Here is a 21,686-nt window from a genome sequence, read left to right as displayed (position 1 = left end):
GGCCGAGGTCGCGGCCGCCGCCGGGGGGGAGGGAGAGGGAGAGGGAGAGGGAGAGGGAGAGGGAAGGGGGGGAAACACGATGGGGTAGTCAAGCAGTTCTTATATCCCAGGTTGGCTCACACCTGGCAGGCAGCTATGCAAGCTGTTGCTAGGTAGCTGTTGGGCAGAACCTGAGGAATTTCCAAGACTACCTACATTTCAACAGAACCACTCAGTTAATTCATTTTCCTGGAAAAGAGAACTAAAATGTTCGCATCCTTTTCTTTGATACATAAAAAAAAAAAAGTAAAAAGAAGACACAATTTTTCTTATAGCTTCAAATTAGCCAGAAGTGCCTCTTGTTCCTCTGAAGCCTGAGGATCAATCTACTCCCCCATGAATAAGGCAGGAATGTAGCCTTTCTAGTCTTCCCTTTCCTCTGCTCTTCACAATCAGATTCAAAACAGTGCTAGGAGATGGGCAAGATCAAAGTGGAGGGCAGCAGGGATGCTGAGGAGAGAGCCGCCCTGGAGCCCTACCCCAGCATGGGCCACTCAGAGTTTCTGCCTGGCTTCTAGGGTTGTGGATACACACCCTACATGGATGCGGTCATACTGCTTGGCACTCCATCCACACCAGTCTGCTGCTGTCGCTTCTGAGTGACAGTTTTTTTTATCACTTAATCTCCCTGGCATGAGGAGGCAGATGGGGAACTGGGCAGGGGCAGGGGGGACCCTGGTCCCCAGGAATTGCAGCAGTGGAGTTATCTCTATACCCATCCTTTTACGATTAGATGTTTTCTGCCACAAACTACCAGAAACCCACACTGCTCTCAGTGTTATAGGAAGGGTGCCAGGAAAAGCAAACAAACAAAAACAAAAAAACAAAACTAAGCTGGGCTTGGTGTGCCAAGCCTGTTACCCAGAACTTGGAAGGTTGAGCAAGTGGATGAGTATTTCAAAGTATTTCAAAGACAGGTGTGGGTACATAGTAAGTTTGAGGCTGCCAGGGGTGCATAAGACCCTGGTAGGTCTGTCTGTCTGTCTGTCTGTCTGTCTAAATAGCAATGATAATTTGGATTCTCTTTGAATGGCTGTTTTTTACTTGGTGGTAACTAACTCATACTCTTCAGTGGAAGAAGGTGCCACTGTCTCACAGTGGATCTGACCAGAGACTTCTAAAGCCTTCCTCTGCTGGCACATGAGGCCTGTGACCCAGCAGTGAGCACCCTGGTGGCCAGGCTATCTCAATGAGCCAGCTACCCTGCACACAAAGTGTGTAGTCTTCCAACTCTTAGTGCTGATGTGGGACTCCATGTTAAGAAAAGTTCTATAAAGCAAACATACTTGAATTGGGGGACTAACAGAAGAAAAGAAAGTGTCTGTGGCTGCCCAGCCCCCACAGTGAGACGAGCCTCCCCAGCACCCCCCACCCCAGGACCAGGAGTGGTCCTGGTATCATGTCTTAGACAAAACAAGCCAAAGCAACTCAAAGCCCCCCAGACCTCACACACAGATGTGACCCACCCATTTACCAAGACAGGCACAGCACAGGGGAGGCCGTTAAACCAGAGTCACCCCATGTATGCTAGAGAATCACAAGCAGTTAGGGATCAGCCTGCCTCCTACTAAAGAGGAACTCATGGGGAAGACCTTTGGGAAACCCTCTCTGGCTTGAGAGGTCCCTGGCTGCCCACCCACCTGGAGGCCTACAGAAGAAGACATTCATCTGAAAGCTAAGAACAAAGCTGGCCTCCCTCTGCCATGCCCTGGAGAGCCAGAGAAGGGATGGAGGCTGAGAAGCCACACTGTTCCTAGAACTGCTGCTCACTCCAGCTGCTGAACCAAGAAAAAATATGTTAACTACAAGCTGAGAGAAGCCATATGCCCCAGCCATGGACCCAACATGCTTTGGGGCTCACACAGCCCACGAGCGGGGCGGCAGGAACACTTCACTTCTTGGCTCTGACACTTTCCCTCAAACCATGACTTATGTTTTCCAGTGAGTAACATTAAATTATCGTTTCTGGTAATAAAGAGAAAGCAGGGCCAGTTGCAAGCTGAGGTCATCCCAGCCTGTGACAATTAAGCCATGTCATTAACAGGAGTCTGCTAGTCTCTGTTCTCTGTAGCAGAAGGCAGGGAAGGGTCTGGCCAAATATGCCCCCATCCCGTCTCTCCAGCAGCTGGCAAAGGCTAGGGTCACAGGTCACATGCTGGGTATCAGATGGTATCCTGGGACTTACCAGCAGCCACAGGGCAGCCTGCGTCTATACTTAGAAACACATGTGGGCCAGCCAGAGGACAGCAGTTATGCCAGGGGTGTTCTGCCTGCGGGGGCCACATACACACAGATACACTGTCACTCCAGCCGTAATTGAGGGGACAGTTGGAGTGAGAGCCTACTTAGGGTGAACTCTTAGCAGTGAGGATGAAAGCAGTTGCAAGGGGCTCCCAGGAGGCCTCCCCCCAACCTCCCCCTCAGCCCTACCTCTACCTCAGGCTCCTCAGCAATGCGAGCCAGTCACTTTCCTGGTACTTTCCAGGACTGCCTGGTACAGCGCTCCAGCTCTGGATGGCACACAGTATCACCACTGTCCAGCCTCAGTGCCACCCAGCAGGGCCTGTCTCATAGCAGTCTCCCAGACCCACCTGGGCACAGAAAGGCCCCTTCTTCCACTTTGCCATGGCTGTACCCAAATGTCCCCAAGATGACAATGTAAATGAGTGGGTGTGGCCATGTTCAAATGACACTCAGTGACTCTCAAACTTGAATTTTATACCATTTTCATCTGTCACAAAATATTTTGTCCTCCCCTCTCTGCCAGTTAAAAATGAAAAATGAAAAAAAAAACCTAACAAACAAATAAAAACCCAAGAACCTTCATTCTTCAAACAATAGTGGACTAGATTTGGTCTGTGGACCAGAGCTCTTTGGTCCTGATAAGTGGCTTATTCAGTCACTCCATAAGTACTTGCCAGCTATGTCTGGCTTCATCTCCCAGAGGCCCTGGCCCTATTGTTCCTCCTTTCCTCTTTCCCTTTGCACCGGCATCCCTGGTCCCACTCCAGTACAACATCAGCAGGAAGGGGTCATCCAGGACAGGCTTCTGCCCAGGCCCACACCTGCCACTCAAAAAAACACAGACTGTGCCCACCAGCTTTGACATGTCATTGGCACACACTTCCAAGCCGATCTGTTCCACTGCCAGTTGAAAATGGCTGGACATGGTCCGTGAAAAAAAACACACGTGTACCCAAGCTCAGGGGCACTGGTACTTCACTTACTCCACACACTCCCAAAGCAAAGAGAAGGTTGTGAGTTCGATGCCAGCTTAAGCTACAGGAGGAGACCTTCTTAGTAAATAAATACCATTATCCACAAGACCCAACATGTCAAAACTATGATAATAGTTTGTTCAAGACTCCGGGTTCAATCTCCAACATGAAACAAAGCAAAAGCAACACAACCACGCTGGAATACCCTTTCAAACCAGACAGAGACCAGGCTGGAGAGATGGCTGAGTGGTTAAGAGCACCTACTGCTCTTGCAGAAGACGAGTTCAGTTCCAGGTCCCGTGACTAGCAGCTTACAATCACCTATATCTCCTGCTCCAGGAGGAGTTGATACTTCTGGCCTCTGTAGGCGCCTGCACTCGTGTGCATATGTGTGCACATAGACTTAAAGATAATAAGTCTTTAAAAAAGTAAAGACTGTTTGAAAGGAAGTCTTGGGGTTAGGGTAGACAGTTTGACAACAGTCAAAGAGCTATATAAACCCTTGAGTGACACTTTGCTTCTGGGGAACTGGCAGGTGAGAAACTCCTGTACCGCACTAAACAGCTCTGCAGAGGGGCCAGACCTGAGTTAGCCAGGTCCAGAGGCCCTTCCCTGACCCTCCCCTGCTCTAGGGCACAGCTCCCAGATCATCAGGCTTCCCTGGCTTCCTTTGTTGATGCACCAGGCACTATGAGCAGGTGACAGCTGGGTGACAAATGACCATATGCTGTGCCAACCACACCAAGTCACTTCTTGAAGCAAATGGGGGAGCTGTGACAACTTTGGGCCTGCCCTAGCAGTTCAGGGTGCCGGAAAGGACAAGAGTGAGTCTGAAACATTTCCTATGGGCAACCCAGCCCTCCTGAGAGTCAAATAAGTCCCTGACATAGTACAGGGACACTGCCATGTCTCCATTCATCTTTACTGTCTGCTGGTCCCTGATATTTCCCCTGTTCAAGTCCTCCCCCTCATTTTCTCAGTGCCAAGGACTAAACCCAGAGTCTTGCATATGCTAAGCAGCAGCTTACATGACCTATATCCCCAGCCCCAGTTCTCACTACCTCCTACCTGCATCTACCTCCTCCAGGTTTGCAGGAAGCCGAGAACAGCTGGTGAGGCCCACTGCACCAGAGCGTACCCAGTGTAGCAAGTGGATCGCAGCTTTGGTCCTGTAGGACCAGGAGCCTAATCACAGACCCCTCTAGCAAATCACCACATCAGTAGCCAGCACGGGAAGTATGTCTTCTGGGTAGTTGTCTGTCTGTCTCAGCAGGGAATGAACTAGGTTATACGTAGGTAAGAGTCCAGGGCTAGAGACCTGAGAAACAGATTCTCTGTCTACAGACAAGGGGTTCATTGTTTCAGAGCTCCCCTAAGGCACCGAAACAGGAGCAGCTAGAGCCCTCTCAGGAGACCCAAGGGCAGGCAGCCCTTCTCTGTAGTTTTCCAGGGCCGCTGAACACCAAAGGCCCTACAGCAGCACTATGGAAGCCCAACAAAGCTTCTGAGAGGACAGCTAGGACCCAAGCCAGGGAGCTGTCACCATAGCTACCAGGTTCTGAGGACATGAAAGGAGCCTGTGGATACCTAATAAAGTGAGGAGAAACCCATCATCTGTCAAAGTTAGAGGCAGACTTCAAAGGGACCTTAAAGATAACGCAGCCAATAACCGAATTTACAGAGGGGGAAAAATAAAACAAACGAGGACCTAGAGAAGGAAACGTGCCTGTGTTATCCAAACAACAGCCCTGAGACCAGGCCCTGGTTATCTGCATCCACAGGAACCAACACCAGAACAGACCGTGCCTTCCAAGGTGGGCCTCCCAATGTCTTCCAACGTCCATGAACTAATGGGAACCACAAGAGAGAAGAAGAGACAGAGACAGACACAGATCAACGGCTAGGGCTGGGTGGCCGGGGCTGTTAAATAAAGAAACTGCAGCACTGGGAAACTCAGTGTGATTGTTACATAGTTGAGCAGGAAGGAGGTGTTATTCCATCCAGTTGAACAAGGAGGCGGGTTATTATACACAAATAAACAAGGAGCAGGGTTTATGGGATGCAGCTAGATCAAGGTGACAGGTTTAGCTAATCTTGGTAGGAACAATGTCTGTAGGGAAACAGTCTTAAGGCCATTAACATAGGGGAGGAGTAAGGCAGACATTCTCTGCCCTTACTGTAAAGACTCACACTTGATTCCACAAAGGAGAGGCATTGCCATTCTGTCCGAGCCTGTGGAAAAGGCTTTCCTACTTTCCAGGGACCCTTGAGACTCTGGGGTCCTTGACATGACTGTGCCCATATTAACAGCACACATTCCCTCAGAACTTCACTCACACGGAGTCTTCTCTGCTCCCAGCAAGCCCTTGGGTCTTCTCTCCTCCCAATCCATTTGTCAAGGCCCCATTCCTTCCAGGTCTTCTGAACTAGTACCACACAGAAGCTGAGGGGAAGTCCCTGACTTCTGCCCTGAGCCTCTTCTCCAAAGACAACTGCCCAAGTGGTGCCAGGCCACATGTTAGACTTGTGGGACCAGAGCCCTATGTAATCCAAAGCAATCAGTCCTAGGATGTCACTTTAGAACCTGCCAAGTGCCTAACACAGATGACAGAAGGGAACAAATCTTGCCCACCCTACCTTCCCCAGTTCCCGTGACAGGTATGTTTTTTATTATAGCAGGAAGACGGGAACCTCAAAGCACCAGCTATACCCAACAGCTAGCTTCCAAGACAAGAGCCAAGGTTCCAGGGGACCATGGCTCACTGGTTCTTATGCAGCTTCTCAACGGCTTTCTCCTTTCTAATCAGCTTAACTATAAAAGTAATGGGTATGGGTACTGCCACCACTCAGTAAGTAGCCCAGCCATAAATGCTTGCTAGCTATAAAAACAGACTCGGAATGATTCTGTTACTCATCCTGGGCCACGGCAACTTAGGTCTTGGCCCCATTTCTCTACAGTCAACACCTAGATTCTCTATGCGGCCCAGCTTCCCTGTCCTGACCGATCAGAAGATCAAAGGGTAACGCCCTCATAGCAGGAACAGGTCAGCTCCCATGGATACAGCAGGCTCAAAACAAGTATGTCCTGTGTCAACCAGAAGCATGAAAACAGCCAACCCCTTCATTAGAAAGATGGGGGCCATCAACGTCTAAGATTCTGACTGCTCCTTAACCATTCTCTGTCATAAGGAAAGGAGGGAAAGGAACATGAAACAACAGCCACCTCCCCTAAAAATGCATGCTTTTCTGGTGTGATCTACAGCCTGCTGGCAAAGCAAGGACTCAGGGATACAGCCAAAAGGATCCATTCTGAGGACCCAAAGGAAGGCCCTCCACTGCCTACCTCACAACTCTCATCTGGTGTAGGCTGGCTTGAGCCTTGGGCTTCTCTTGGCAAGGTGGGTGGTGGGGCTTCTGAGTCCCTTGACGCCTTTGTCATCACCCAGCTCCACAGGCAATGCATGGTGAGGGGGCCTAAGCACAGCAGCCCTGGCCCCCAGTGCACTGTCCCAAGGAAGAACAAGGCAGGGAGAGGGGGTTCTGTTTTCATTACTAGCGAATGGTCACTGTGGCCAAAAATAGTTTGTGCCTGGTAGCTGGGGAGTCAGCACATACTTCCCAGAGCAGGTGCTGGGCATGAGGCAGAGACAGAGGCTCTGGGTGGCCTCATGGCAGGGGGTGGGGACCTAGGATGCCAGAACCCAGTTTTCCCTGCCTCACTACCTCCCTGCAAAAGGCAGGTCCTGAGTCAGGAGGGAGCACCGTTATCTCTCATCTCCTGTGAGCCATCTGGGGACTCCCCGCCTCCACACGAACTGCAACTACCCTCTAACCCTCTAACTAGCCGCTAACACATTTGGGGCACACAAGAGCCTTGAGAGTTAGTTACAGCATGCCCTGGATTTCAGACAAGACAGCGCCAAAGAAGCATGTGTGGCTGTCACACAGCTAGAACTGACCCAAGGACCAGTGACCCTTCCTCTCTCAAGAGAAGAAAAAAGTAAGGACTCCAGGGCAGGGTGGACTGCCAGTGTCTGGGACAATCTCACTTTCCTTTTGAAGTTTTTCTGTACTTTCTAATTTTCTTAAAATCAACACTTACAATTAGATTTGGGGGATGCTTCTCTAAAGCAATAAATAATTGTTTTTAAAATAAATAAAATTAAGGGTACTGGGGAGTGGATTAGTTGGTGAAGTGCTTACCCTGCAAACCTAAAGACCTGAGTTCAGAGCCCTAGAACCCAAATAGAAGAAGCCAGGCAAAGTGGCTGACCCACAGCTGTCATCTTGGGGTTGGAGAGGTAGAGATGAGAAAATCCCTCAGGCTCGTTGGCCAGATAGTCTGGCCAATCATTGAGTTCTAGGCTCAGTGAGACCCTGTCTCAAAATACATGTTGAAGAGCAATTGAGGAGGACTTGTGGTGTTGACCTGTGTCCTCCACAGACACATGCATGCATGTATATATGAGCACACGTACACACGAAAAACCATATTCAATAAATGTAAAGATCTCGGGCATCACAGAGGGAAAGAGACAACAAGGGCCTGTCTGTGGAACTGAGAGAGAAAAAAAAAAACACACACACACACACACAAAGAAGAGAAGGAGAATTTTGTGTCCCAGTTTTGCAGCCAGACTTCCTGGAGATGCATCCTAGCTCTGCCACTATCTACCTCTGTGGCCTCAGGCAGGTGACATGTCCTATCTGCTGCACACTGAATGAGCATCACGGCATGCTTTCTTGAAGGTCACTTGGAGGAGCAGATGGGGCCACCTAAGTACAGCTCATATCAGCCACAGGAATGCTGAGAGACCTGGCTAAATAATTATAGCCTAAATTCACATGTGAATAACACCATTAAAAGAAATGGGCGTGGGCCAGAGACATGACTTAGTGGTTATATGTTGGCTCATAACCATCTATCATGGGATCTGATGCTCTCTTCTGGCACACAGGTGTACATGCAGATAGAGCACTCGTATATGTAAAATAGATAAATCTTTTTTTTTTTTTTAAAGGATTGTAACAAAGAAGTCTGCCCAGAAGGAAGCAGCCACTTTTACAGCGTTTCTTCCCCCAGCACTGAGACTATGAGATAAACGGTTAGTAAACAGAACTATTATTACTCCCTAGTCTTTGCACATTTTTTAAAAGACTTATTTATTTTAGGTATATGAATACACTGTAGCTGTCTTCAGACACACCAGAAGAATGCATCAGATCCCATTACAGATGGTTGTGAGCCACCATGTGGTTGCTGTGGTTGCAGGACCTCTGGAAGAGCAGTCAATGCTCTTAACCACTGAGCCATCTCTCCAGCCCCATCTTTGCACATTTTGAACATATGAAAAGCACTAAATAGCAGGGAAAATCTAACCTGAGCACTGTGGTGGAAACCTATAATCCTAGTACTTGGGAATGTGGAGGCATGAAGGTCACAAGATCAAGGCTAGTCTTGCCTACATAGTGAGTTCAAGGCCAGCCTGGAATCATGAGATGCTATTACAAAATGGAGGGAGGGGGGTGCTCAACTAAAGAAGAAATGATCATCTCTGAATGTGATTATAGGTCTTATTTTCTTTGCTCTTCTGAATTTTCTAAAATAAGCATAGAGAAATATTAATTAAACAACAGTGAAAAAAAAAAAGGCCTCACTAATTATATTTTAGTAACATGGTCTCGGCAGAGCCACAGGGGAGCTGCGAAGCTCTGCTCCATCAGCTGTGAGCCAGAGGCCTGTGGCTCCTGCTTGGGCACAGAAACCCTAGCTGATGGGAAGTCATGTCAGTGAGGCCCCCAGGTGGCCCTTTCCTATGGGAAATGAGGGCTACAGGTGAAAGTCACAGCAGAGATCGTCACCACACAAATGTGTGCACAGCCTGTGTTCTGCTGCCCTAGGCTCTAGGGACCCCTGCTGGGGAGCCTCACTGTGCAGTGCTGAGAACTACTAGGAGGAGCTGCTTTCCCTTTCCTTTGAAGTTTTGAGACACTCAGGAAAGACTTGAATTTGCTATCCTCCTGCCTCTCAGCCTCTGAATACTGCAGAGCTGTACTACTACACTCCTGTAGGGAACCTATTTCTGTGTGCAGGTGGCCCTTGACCCCTCAGGTTCCTTCACCCAGGCTGAGCCCTTTGACTCCTACTCTCCATCTTCCTAATGGGTTGTTGGTCACAGTATGTGAGCATGTGACCAAAGCTGATCCAATCAGAGCCATCCCTGAGATGGCAGCTGTAGTTCAAAGGGAAGCATTCCCTATGGCTCCTTTGACAGGCACAATTGCAGTGGGAAGCATGGCTGAGCTGCCTAGGTCCTGCACACTGGCACACAGGGCTGTGCATCCAGGAGACACTTCCTAATGGCATCACTCCTGTACACATACCTCTCTGGGCTCCTGTCCTAAGTCTACTGGGTAGCTACATTTACTACGGAGAAGTACCGACTAGTGGGAGGAGTACACATCACCTTTACTTGATAAGTATTGACTAAGTCCCTGGTATCCTGCCCTTTTTCTATCTATCCCCCCTTCATTCCAATCTATGAAGAGCTGCATGTGCAAAGGACTTTACTCAGTACTTGGGGATAGTGACCAAAGTAAAGAGCAAATTCAAAACTAGCTGAGATGTGTAATTGGAATTTGTGAGTGAGCACTAAGGAGAGTACTGCGCATGACTGTGGACAGGCTGAGAGGCATTGGTTTAGCCAGGGCAACTTCGCTAGAGTCCTGACTTCTCAGCTCTGCAGAGGAAGAAGAGGCACTAGGCTGGGGACATAGACCACGAAGGTGGAAGACATGAACATACAAGGCTGTTAGAAGAAGCAGCCTGCCTTGTTCCAATGCCTGGGCAGAGGAAGAAAAGACAGGAAATGTAGAAGGATGCAGACATTGAATACTTCAGGGTCTTGGGAATGGTGACAAGGCCAGACTTTATGCTGAGTGTGACTGGATCCCGACATAGGACTGGACTCAGAAAAGCCAGCTTTCTGGATATGGGCTTAAATCAAAACCACTCTGGGTTCACGAAAAATGAAGCAGATGGAGGGAACATGGACCTGGGAGTGACGGAGGTGCGCTGCCAATGGAATAGACGCAGAAGGATCTGGGACATGTATGGAAACAGAGCCTGTGGGAGCTGTGAGCTGAGTGTGGGGGTTGAGGAGGCAGAAGGCACCAGATGTGACTCCACATTTCCCCACAGAACAACCAGCAGATGAGAAATTGGGCACAGAGAAGTTAAGGGACTTGCCCAAGCACACAGCTGGCCGATGGCAACTCAGATGGGTCACCTGTCCAGGTGTCATACTCTCAAGTAGACTTCTTTTCCAAGTCTGCTGCCTTGGTCAAAGTGGGGTATGCTTTTGGGAGCAGGGAACCCTGAAATTTACCTGCTGCTAGTTATTAAAAAGAAGGGTGACAGACCAAGGATAGATAGCTCAGTGATTGACAGTGTTTGTACAAGCATGAGGACCCAAGTTCAAATCCACAGAACCCGCATTAAAAAACTGAGTGTGGTTGTGTGCGCACCAGGAGCCTTGGTACTGTGTGGGCAGAGACAGGATAATCATTGGGGATTGCAGGCGTCCAGCCAAGTTCCAGGTTCAGTGAGAGACCCTGCCTCTAAGGAGTAAGGTGGAAAATGATAGAAGAGGATACCCAAGACCCTCTGGGCCTCCATGTGCACACAACACCCACACACACACATGAGCATAGCCTACACATACACAAAAGGGAGCCAAGGAAGAAATTGTGACTTACGATAACTGAAGCACGACAGTGTTGACACAAACATTTCCCTAAGCAACCTGGCTCATCAGATCTCTTTTAGAGCAAGCTTCTCTTCACGGTTGCCCTCCCAGAGGAGGAGGGAGCATGCATGCAAGCTGGCGGCTTAGAAGCTGGCAGTGTCCAGAGGAGGCTCAGCACACACCACTCCAAAGCCACGGGCCACAGGCACATGCTGTTATTCAAGTCCAGCCTGTGGCCTGCAGACACATCAGCCCAGAAATAGCTGCCACAGTGACTGGCAAATTCAAGGGCCCCAGTGATAGCTGGAGTGCCCTCTTCACTTGCTCAGACAACTGCGCTCTGGTGACATCTCAGCCCGAGGGGTAGAAAGGCTAGGACGTACATAGCTCACAGCACCACACAACACGGAGTTATAAGGCATGCTCTTGCCCATGACTCTTTATCGACTGCCAGAGCCCAGTGGCACCCCTACCTTAGAAGCTTAATACTTGGTCCAGGATCAGAAAAAGTGCATTGCCCCATCAGCTGGAGAGTGGCATGTACTTAGAATGGTGCCCTTTATACAACCATGGCTAAGCACATGGTACTGAGAGTAAATTAACTAGTGAGAGAGTGACATCCATCCTCCACTTGGGACCTGCAGCCCTCAGACACTCGGCCTTGCATGGTGACAATCTGTAACAAGTGCATTCTGTAGCTGTAACCTCCCCAGGCTACACTACCTTATTCATCAATGAATCCCCGAGATAATTCACTTGGGTACCTCGCAAAACATAAATGATTGATGACCGCGCAATGAACAGGCATAAAGAAGAGAAAGGAGAAGGTGGAGAGAGGGCAGCGAAGGGGGAAACACCATGAGAGAAAGGCAGCCAGCTCCATCACACCACCAAAGGCAGCTACACTGAACTGGGCTGCTCTGGGGCCTGCGGTGGGAGGACCCATGGCTCTGGATCACAATACCCTGAGTTAGAATTCTGACCTTTCCAGCAGCTAACCCAGTGTACAGTTCTGACAAGTCCCTTAATTTCTCTGAGCTTAAGCTTGCTAAGCCAGAAAATGATGCCCCTTTCCCCCTTTCCTAGGCATGATGATTAAACAGGATTGTGTGTGTGCATGCTTGTGACACGTGTGCACATGTATGCATGTATCACACTCACACGCAAAGCTAGCCTTGTCACTTGACTCTTCTCTTTCACATCCCAACTTCAGCTCCTCTCGGTGTGGTTAAATGTGAAGGACAGAAGTGTGCTGTCCACCACTGGGCCTCTGCTGGCCCATCCCAAGCAGGGAGGAGTCTGTGGTCCAGTGGACCAAGCTACACCCGAGATCCAGCATCCACACAGCATCCAGCATCTAACACAACAACCTCACTTCCTCTGGCACAGGCAACTGGGGCTGACATTTCTATGCAGATCCCTCCTCAAGGCAGCACAGTGGACCTGCTTCCTGGGGAGGTTCCCAGTTGCCCAGCTCCTAGAGGGGATATGGGGCTGGCAAGAAGAAGAAAGAGGTTGGAGGGAGGGTCATAGGACTCACTCTGTTGACCTACACCCCAAGAGCCAATGTGCTTATGTGGGCTTGCTTCTTAGAGAACCTTCCTATCTTTGAAGCCACCCTTCCCAGGCCAACACAGCTACAGCCAGTGGGAGGCCAAGATGGTGGCAATGGTCAGGTGCTCATCCCAGAAAAGGCTGAGAGGACAGAAGAAAAGGGGAAGAGAATCCTGCCTACTGACCGACAACATAAAGCCCTTTACCAGACCCACAGACATCCTCAGGTCAGAAGCCAGCTACAGGGGCTTATGCAGGGATATATGGTGAGGCTCTGTGCTGGACCACAGGTTCTGCAGAGCATCTGCCTCTGCCTGCTAGAACAGATCCCAGCCGGCCCTTCCCACTTCCTTTAACAACTTCCAACAGGGAAATTGCTGAAGGCGAAAGAAAATGGCTCCTGGCCAGCAGGCTCTGAAATCATTTCCCTAGTTGCAGCCAGAAACCCAAGCTGTGATGTTTAGACTTAACCTGTGGGGCAGGGGTGGCTGGAAACGATCAGTATCGGGGAGGGTGGCAGTTGCCTCTGACCTGTCTCCCGGCCTTAGGAACCCCACTTCCAAGCAGGCTACTGCCTTCTCCTTTGCATCTCTCCAGCAAGCCCGTGCTGCACTGTCTGCTCACCAGTGGGAGCTCTATTTCCCTTAAAAGAATTCCAATATTCAGCCTTCCTCCCTTGCTCTCTCACACGCTTCAATTACCCCGCCTCACGGCGAACCCACACCCTCTGCTCCACATACAGAGTTCCTGAACTGGCCCAGTCTCCTCCCCAGCTCTCCCAGCCTTTCTCCAGTGTACCCTATGAGCACAGCTCTGGCTTTTCCAGCCTCAGGATCCCCACAGATACTGCTCCCGTATCTGGGTGTTCTTCCTGCCCTACTCAGGGGATGAACTTCCCTGGTACTGCCTGATGTTTTGGGATGTGGTCTGTCCTTGACTGCCCGGGATGAGTCTGTCTTAGCCTCACACACCTCATGCTGGCTTCCATCAGAGCACCTATGTCAACTCTCAAGTTGTGTCCTACCCAAGCCTGGAGCCCACAAGGCAGAGCGTCACAGCACCCAAGCTCTTGGCTTAGGCCCTCTTAGCAGACTCAAGAGCTGTACAGCCCAAGTGCAGGAACAACCCAACACCCACATCATTTAAAACTCTTGTTGATATAGAAATGGTTCTCAACCTTCCTAACGCTGTGATCCTTTATACAGCTCCTCGTGTTTTCCTTAGCCCTGCAACCAAAAAATCATTTTGTTGTTACTTTGTAACTGCAATTTTGCTATTGTTATGAATCATGATGTAAATATCTGATATGCGACCCCTGTAAAAGGGTCGTTTGATACCCTACCCCAAGAGATCACAACCCATAGGTTGACAATCACAGACATAGAACCATGAAGAGTTCAGGTTGTCTGTGTATCTAAGATATCATTTCCTGGACTTCCACAATGGAGGGGACAGAGCCTTCTCATCACTGAGGTCCTATTAGGCAAAGAGTTTGCCCAGGGGCTGCATTGGTGTGGGGAAAGAAGAGGAATCTAAGACTTCTAGGTAAGAAAAGCCACAGCTGTGGGTGCAGGGGTGAGGCCACTCCCCATCACTGGCACTCACTACCCGCACCATCAGGAGATCAAGCCCTGGGGTCATGAAAGACGACAAGGAGGTGGCCCTGTCCCCCATCCGCTGAAGCACTTGGTAGAGCACGCTGCTCTGCACCTCATCTGGGTTGCACTGTAGATCTGGCCCTGGTGACAAAGGCACAGGTAAGCTAGCCCTGAGGTTGTGAGAGTGGAAGAGCTGGCCCAGCCCTTGGAAAAGGGCTGCAGTACTTAGGAAAGTGGGCCCAGAGCCTTGACTAAGCAGCACAGTGGCGCTGGCTTCTGGAGGTTTGGGTGCACATGAGCCTCCCAGAGCTGACCCTGCCTCCTGCCAATGGTAACATCGGGTGACCTAGATGGAGCAGTGCTGGAGAACCTGCCCTGGTGGTGTGGGTAAGGGAGAGCCAGCATTGACCAGCTCAGCTACTACTCAGGCCCAGATCCAGGACTCTGAGTTGGCCCATCCCAAAGTTTATATCATCTGCAAATGTTTGGGACATGTGAAAGGGCCAGTCTTGCGGATCCAAAGCTACAGGATTTTCATGACACAGGATAACAGGATAACCAGGAGGAGGCCCTGTGAGGATCCAATACTGATGGTGTCACAGAAGCCAGAGATCTCAAACACAACTAAGGACTCATTGCAACGAACATTTGTAAGTGAAGATGTGTGGACAGAGGAATAGTCTGTGGGACACACTGTTGACACACTACAGCTTCCACAATGAGATGTTTTCTGTGCTTTTTGTTGTTGTTGTTGTTGGTGGTGGTGGTGGTGCGTGTGTGCGCGTGCTTTATTTTCAAGGAAAGGTTGCAAAGGCAGAGGGCAGATGTGAGGGGAGGAGGAGATGAGAGGGACTGGGGTGCATGATGTGAAACTCACAAAGATTCAATAAAAAGTTTAAAAAAAATCTTAAAATAAAAGAAGAGCTACAGCAGGCTCTGAGCTGTGGAGGGCTGGGATCCACTCAGGTGACATGCTGACTAGTTTTATGTCAACTTGACCCAAGCTAGAGTCATCTGAGAAGAAGGAACCTCATTTGAGAAATTGTCTCTGTAAGATTGGGCTGTAGACACGACTGGAGGTCATTTTCTTAATTAATGATTGACGTGGAAGGGCCCAGCCCATTATGGTTGAGGCTACGTTGAGCTGGTGGTCCTGGATTTTCTAGGAAAGCAGGCTGAGCAAGCCATAGGAACAAGCCAGTCAGCAGCATCCCTTCATGACCTCTGAACTGGCTCTTCCAGGTTCCTGCCCTGCTTGAGTTCCTGTCCTGATGTCCTTCAATGACCAACAGTGATGTGGAAGTGTGAGCCAAATAAATACACCCTTTCCTCCCAAAGCTGCTTTTAGTTATGGTGTTTCATCACAGCAACAGTGACCCTAGCTAAGACAGGCAAGGACAAATGAGACCCAGTGCAGAGTCACTTCGGCCTGCCCATGTTGCTGTTACTCCTTACTCATGTCAACTAATTAAGTAATAATTTTTTGAGGCAGTGTCTTGCTATGCAGCCCAGGTTATCTTGGAATTATGTAGCCTAGGCTAGACTCAAACTCACGATCTTCCTACTTCATCTTCCTGAATCCTAGGATTAAGGGTGCTATCATGTGGGCCTGGCTCGACATCCCTCTTTCTTTACCCACCAGGAAAGACATTGTTGCCTGGAAAGTGACCATAAACACTCTCCAACTCTGTGAGTCAAGTTAAGGTGATGGCTAGCTCACCCTAGGGAGGCAACAGTGTACTTCATATGGCTTCGTATGTAAGTGATCATGCTTATGTCTTCCTCAGCCATAAAGCCGTGAAGAGCCACGGTCAGAACAACATTCAAGAGGTGGAAGGGATAAATCCTACCACATGAAGAGCCCCACCCACTCAGGAGGCTTCAGGAGATGCCCTAAGACATAGTATCCTGTGGTGAGATGCCAAGGCTGGACCCTTCAGCTGCTAGGCATTCTAGACCTGGTATGCAGAGTGATGGAGAGATACTGAGAGGAAATCCAACACCCCCAACCTCTGTCCCCACTGATTTCTGTTCATTTCTACCACCCTTTGACCAGAAATGATTTGCCAAGGGCTTCCCATTTGCCAGGTGCTCTGGGGCTAGGTACAGGGCTTTTTCAGTATGTGTGGCTTCGGTGGGTTTATTCACATGCTGATGTCACTGTGAGCACCTGTGTAAGCAAGTGGTCTTATCCAAACACTTCCTTCCTTCCTCCCTCACTCTTTCCCTCCCTCTCTCCTCCCATACCTCCCTCCTTCCCTTTCCCTTCCTTTCTTTAGGTGCTGAGGGACTTATTGTGTGTGTGGGGTGTGTGTGTGTGTGTGTGTGTGTTGTGAGGGGGGAGGTCTTCCCCGGAAATGTCCCTGCTCCTGCCAGAGCAGGCTAGCCATCCCTTCAGCTTCACCAGAAGCTCTTCCCAGGGAGCAGCACCTTGTCTGTCATTGAGCTGCATCCCCGGCCCACTGTCAGACATCCTGAAGAATTCTCTCACTATTGTGCTGTAAAAGAATGAGGTGGATTTTCTGGATTTACACAAAGGTGAGAATAAGACTGACATCATGCAGAATTCATACTGCACGGTCCCATTATAGCAAACAAAAGGCAGGAAGGGAACAAGCGTGAGCTGTCAAGTGTCAAAGACTGCAGCGTGCACGGAGAGGTCTGGCCAGGGTACCTGGCAACTGCAAACAAGGTGCTTATCTCAGAGCACAGGAACAGGGAGGCCTCCGCTTGCTCACTTCATAAACAACCCCTGCCACTGGGTGTTGTGGAAAGCAGTTTAAAGGCACTCTGTGTCTCCCTATCCATGGGCCTCTAATTTGTGTCCTGATCACTTCCTGTGTGGGATAAGCAACAGCAGCAAACACAAAGAGGTGAAAACACAGAAGGCCGATCCATGAAAATCTGTGAGTGAAAAAACCGGCTTGGGCCTGTGAGGGGATAATGCGCTTGTAGGGGAGGGGTCCCAGCTGTGCCCACAGGACATACGTAGGACACATGTTCCATAGGAGACCAATAGTAAAGCACTGAGAAGTCCTTTCTAAAGAACAATGGGGGGGGGCTGGAGAGATGGCTCAGTGGTTAAGAGCACTGACTGCTCTTCTAGAGGTCCTGAGTTCAAATCCCAGCAACCACATGGTGGCTCACAACCATCTGTAATGAGATTTGATGCCCTCTTCTGGTGTGTCTGAAGACAGCTACAGTGTACTCATATAAATGAAATAAATAAATCTTTAAAAAAAAAAAAAAAAAAAGAACAATGGGACTGAAGTCATTGGAGAAGATATATAGCAGAGGCCTGAGGCACAGCCCAGCCTGGTTGAAGGGTTCAGTGACAGAGGCAGCAGGGTTCCAGGCAGTCTCCCCAACTACCTCCACCTCACAGGACACAATTCTACTGCTCTGGCTTCTCTCTGTCTCTGAAAGCCTGAGGAGAAAGCTGAGAAAACTATCTGAACCTTTCCCGACATGGGTAAACTGAGGCTCAGAGGGATGAAGTGGATTGCTCTGGGATACACAGGAAGAGAAGATCAAGGGGCCCTTGGGACACTCAGCACCTCAGGTTCTGGGTGCCCTCACACCTGCATGTCCTCAGCCACAGAACTTAAAGGTGTTCAGTTCCCATTGGAAAGTAGCCCCAGCAGCAAGCCCGAGGGCCTTCAGAGGGCACATTCAGCCAGGCAGCCATAGGATGTGTAACTCCCATCCAGAACAAGGAGAAGATGCTATGGCTGCCTGGCCTGCTGTCATCATGCTCACATGCACTGGGAACTGATTTTTGGTTTTTGTTTTGGAGGGGAGGAGCTGAGTTCTGTAGTCTGTACTCCTCAGAAGAAACTCTCTCCAGCTCAAACTTCAGAGTCAAGCAGATCTCTAGAAGGATCTATGCTGCCACATAAAGAGGCTGACAGGTTCTGGGACCTCGATGTGGCAGGCTGGGATGCTAAGGTTGAAGCTACCTCATAAGGGCATCAGCAGGATCTCTGTACTCCTCCTCATCCATAGGAGTCATGTCCTGCCAAGCCTTCGGGGAGTTGTTAGCTTCCTTAATGGTAGGTGGGCTAAGGCACTAGGGCAGGCAGGCCAGGGAGATAAAGCTACTTAATTTCTAGTGTCCATGACCTAGGGCCAGTCTGGCACAGTAAGAAGCATGCTATTCTATTAAAGGCCCAGGCCTGCTGCAGGGTGGGGAACTGGGAAGGACTGGGAGCCCTGGTCTTTATGACAAAAGTCCATGTGTACAGACATATCGCTGCTTAGGAACATCCAGAGAATGGATGGAAAGGGGATCCTAACTACTGCCCAACAAGTTACTGATGTGGGGAGACAGGGTGGAAGACAACACCTCTCCATACATGAAGATGGGCAAGACATTACCTCTGCCTGACCAGCCAGCTTCTCAGCTGCCAACTGTCTCCAGGTGAGAGGTCACAGACAGCAGGCAGTATTCCTGTTCTCTCGCCACCAACCTTGGTTCCTAGAGACCTCTATCCTAAGGGACATTCTGGCTCCCATCATCCACTCAACCTTGGGGCCCCGTAGCCCATCTGCTCCTCGGATCCAGTGAGTCCACTACTCCCTAAGCACACAGCTCTGCTGGATCATTTGGGACTTCATGATTCAGCCAGGGCTTGACTCAGTGCCGGATACAGCTCGGCCTGACTGGGAGGTCTCTAACTGCTCTAGCTGCTACCACACAGTACACTCCAAATTACCCCCACTACCACCCTGGGTGCACTGGGCCCCATCCCCCAAAGATAGTCTCCCAAGTTCTTTTAGGTATTTGCTGAGAAGCCCTTTGAGCCATTAAGACCAGCTGCCAAGTATATCTTCATAGAGCAAAGGAGGTGAAAGGCACACTCTGGTGTCTAGCACATTGGACTTGAAGCACAGATGTGTTTGCCCTTGTCACCAGTTCTGTGAACATGCCAGAACTGCTATGTCCTCAGTTGGAGGTCCTGGGGATGAGGGAGGTACAATGAGGCTTGGAGGACAGTGGCAGCATGGGGGAGGGCACAACTTGCTTCTGCATAATCTCCAAGCTATGTACTTAAATCTCTGTCCACACTGCATGTCCAACCTCCTTTCTGTACAGCAGAAGACTGATGAGCAGGAAGGTAGGCGAGGAGACAGACAGAGGTTGTAGCTCATTATACTCTGTGTATATGCTATATGCACCCACGTGTGTGTGGGCATGCAACTGTTAACATTTCAACGATCCCATTGCACAAGGCAGTTTCCCTCAGTCTTATTCCAGCCCATCCATTTTGGCTACAACGTGGACTATACTACACATGAGGGTGACTGGGGCCTAGGACATCTTGGCTAGGATCCACTTATTCCCCAATCCCCACAATAGGACAGGCACATTTCCATCCAGGAATATCTCCTAAGGAAAATTCCAGAGTATTTACAAAGAGTGTCACAGTAATACTGATTACTGTCACATCTAATAGCCAATGGCTGGAGTTGGCTTTTGTCTGATAACTTATCACACCCAATCAGGAAATATTAATAAAGAAACAATAATAAGACAGAAAAGTGTGAAACCATGAGAAAAATACACTGGGCTAACTGTCAAATGATGAGAGTAAAACTTAAGATTATTCTAGATGGTCCCCATGGGTACTGTGCCACAGATGAGTACTGTGCCACAGATGGGTACTGTGCCACAGATGGGTACTGTGCCACAGATGGGTACTGTGCCACAGATGGGTACTGTGCCACAGATGAGTACTGTGCCACAGATGGGTACTGTGCCACAGATGGGTACTGTGCCACAGATGGGTACTGTGCCACAGATGGGTACTGTGCCACAGATGGGTACTATGCCACAGATGGGTACCGTGCCACAGAAGAACCAGATGAGCCGCACTCTTACATTCCACCCTGAGCCGCCACACTTGAAAAACCAAAACCAATCAATCAACCAACCAAACAACCAAACAAACAAACAAACCAGCTGAGTACAGCAGTGCACACTTATAACCCAGCATTTGGGAGGCAGAAGCAGGAGGATCGTCCCAAGTCTGAGGCTACCCTGCTGGTCTTCATATAGAGTTCCAGGTCGGCCAGGGCTATATATATAGTAAGACCCTGCCTCAAAACCAACCAACCAATCAACTACACCAAATAGAGCAGAATAATTTTAATGTTACAAACCTATGTCCAAAACAGACTGTTCCTCCAACATGTCACAGACAGGAAAAGTCACACACAAAGTAAAGTAAGTTTATACTGTTTCTTTAGTATCCAGACTACAGCTGTCATCTCTAAAAGCGCAGGTACAGCTACCTGAGACCAGTGGCTGGCTGGTCCTAACCCCTTAGAAATGTTATAAAGATTTTCACACTGGAGAGAAGGAAGGATCAGAATCCCAAAAGGATGTTTGGGTTTGGTTTTTTGTTTTGTTTAGTTTTGTTTTCCTGAGTGGCAGAAATAGGCAAGACACCCTTCCCTTGTTCTTTCTGTTCTCCTCAGGGCCCACACTGAACGAATTTAACTGTAAGCACTAGCAAGGGTTAGAACAGATGTAGGAGATTGTATGAGGCAGTCAGTCTTTCACATGTTATGAGACTTGACCTGGCAAAGCACAGTTCCACCTGGCTGCTTCTGTCGGCTCCGTCAGTGCCGCCCTGTACCCTGACACCACCCTGTACCCTGACGTAGTCTCCAAGTTCACTGTTGGTTAAGTGGTAAGTTGAGGTGGGTAGGACGTGGATAGACAGAAAGATGAACTGAAGAAGAACACAGGGCAGTTGGGAGAGGACGCTGAGCTCGGGCTCTTGTTTCTCAATCCCCTGGATGCCACCTGCCAGCTGTATGTCCTTAAGTATGGCAGAATAATGGCAAGACCTTCTTTATAGAACTCTGAGAAGAATGAGATAAATTAACTTCCTTTTATTATGTGCGTGCTTTGTTTGCATGCATGTGTGTGCACCATGTACATGCTTAGTGACTGAGAAGGCCAGAAGAGGGCATCTGATCTCCTGGAACTGAAGTTACCAATGGTTGTGAGCCACTATGTGGGTCCTGGGTCTTGGTACTAAACCCAGGTCCTCTGCAAGAGCAGTAATTTTTCTTCTTAAGCTCTGAGCCATCCCTCTAGTCCCAAGATTACAATGTCAAAGTGTTAAATACAATGTCTGCCATAGAGCCAAGAATTCCAGGAAAGGTCATTGTCATGATGATCAAATGAAAGACCAGTTTGGTGAGGCTGTCCCAGCTTATGAGGCAATAGAACCTGGGGCACTTGCTATAGCCACAGGTACCTTGGGTTGCTCCTGGATGCTGCTGTTCCCCAGTCCCTATGCCATCCTATCCCCCCTCCCAAGAGCAGAGCATTTCGCCTCTCCATCTTAGCCATTCTCAAGTTTGGATGTGGTCCTCACTCATCCCCTCTTGCCCATCCCTGGCCTGGGTCCTGCTGCATACCTGCACCACCTCGGGGCTCACGTTGAAGATGTATGGATGTGGTCCTCTCTCATCCCCTCTTGCCCATCCCTGGCCTGGGTCCTGCTGCATACCTG

The 21,686-nt window shown here is 49.5% G+C and overlaps 1 protein-coding gene across 5 annotated transcripts in view; it reads right to left on the bottom strand.

Annotated features, from left to right (window-relative positions):
- Positions 1-21,686, bottom strand: part of Ksr1 (kinase suppressor of ras 1) — a 134,911-nt gene that overhangs the window by 39,679 nt on the left and 73,546 nt on the right. Inside the window, exon 1 of one of the 5 annotated variants that reach the window (XM_028759202.1) lies at positions 21,592-21,664. The exons of the other annotated variants lie outside the window; for them this stretch is intronic. The gene's annotated coding sequence lies outside the window, so the exon portion shown is untranslated. Of the gene's footprint in view, positions 1-21,591; positions 21,665-21,686 lie in introns of those variants that run through there. 5 annotated transcript variants of the gene reach the window in all.

The sequence above is a fragment of the Grammomys surdaster genome, unplaced genomic scaffold, assembly GCF_004785775.1.
Source record: "Grammomys surdaster isolate TR1022 unplaced genomic scaffold, NIH_TR_1.0 126278, whole genome shotgun sequence".
NCBI lineage: Eukaryota > Metazoa > Chordata > Mammalia > Rodentia > Muridae > Grammomys > Grammomys surdaster.
Note: the sequence above shows the minus strand (reverse complement) of the source record. Positions and strands in the feature narration are given on the sequence as shown.